This window comes from Orycteropus afer, unplaced genomic scaffold, assembly GCF_000298275.1.
Source record: "Orycteropus afer afer isolate SDZICR_OR568_19922 unplaced genomic scaffold, OryAfe1.0 scaffold00247, whole genome shotgun sequence".
Taxonomy (NCBI): domain Eukaryota; kingdom Metazoa; phylum Chordata; class Mammalia; order Tubulidentata; family Orycteropodidae; genus Orycteropus; species Orycteropus afer.
In genome coordinates, this window is record NW_006921834.1 from 1020477 (window position 1) to 1021737 (window position 1261).

Here is a 1261-nt window from a genome sequence, read left to right on the forward strand (position 1 = left end):
ACAAAGAAAACTATAAAAAACTACTTCAAGAAACCATAAGAGATCTACATAAATGGAAGAACATCTCATGCTCGTGGATAGGAAGATTGAACATTGTGAAAATGTCAGTTCGACCCAAAGCAATCTATACATTCAGTGCAATCTCAATCCAGATCTCATCAATATTCTTTAAGAATATGGAAAAACCAATCCCTAACTTTAAGTGGAAAGGAAAGAGACCTCAGAGAAGCAAAACACTATTGAGGAAGAACAAAGTAGGAGGTCTCACACTGGTGGATCTCAAAACCTACTATACAGCTACAGTAGTCAAAACTGCCTGCTATTGGTTTAATGACAGATACATAGACCAATGGAATAGAATCGAGAACCTGAAATAAATCCTTCAACCTATGGTCAGCTAATCTTTGACAAAGGGCTGAAATCCATTAAATGGGAAAGAGAATGTTTGTTTAATAAATGGTGCTGGCAAAACTGGAGATCCATTTACAGAAAAATGAAACAACATTTGTACCTCACAGCATACACAAAAACTAACCCCAGGTGATCAAAGACTTAAATGTGAAACCTAAAACTATACAGTTCCTCAAGGAAAAACTAGGGGCAAATTTAATTGCCTAATATATGGCAGAAATAGACTATCAAGCATAATTCAAAATGCACAAACAGCAGAAAAGGAACCAGATGATTGAGACCTTCTAAAAATTAAATTTTTATGTGTTTCCAAAGACTTCTCCAAAAGAGGCAAAAGAGAATGTACAGATTGGTAAAAATATTTGGTAATGACATATCTGACAAGGGACTTATCTCTAGAATTTACATAAACTCCAACACCTTAATAACAAAAAGACAAACAATCCAATTAAAAAATGGATAGAAGACATGAATAGACACTTCACCAAGGAGAATATTCAAGCAGCCAACTGACATATGAAGAAATGCTCACAATCATTAGCTATTAGAGAGATGCAAATCAAAACAACAGTGAGATACCATTTTGCTCCAGCACTAGCAGCAAAGTTCAACAAGGCACAAAATAACAAATGCTGGCAAGGATGTGGAGAGATTGGGACTCTCATACACTTCTGGTGGGACTGTAAAATGGTACAACCACTCTCACAGCAGTATGGTGACTCCTTCAAAAGTTGGAACTAGAAATACCATTAGACCCAGCTATTGCATTACCAGGTATATATCCTAAAGAAGTGAGAGCCATGAGAAGAACAGACATATGCACACCCATGTTCATCCCAGCACTATTTAC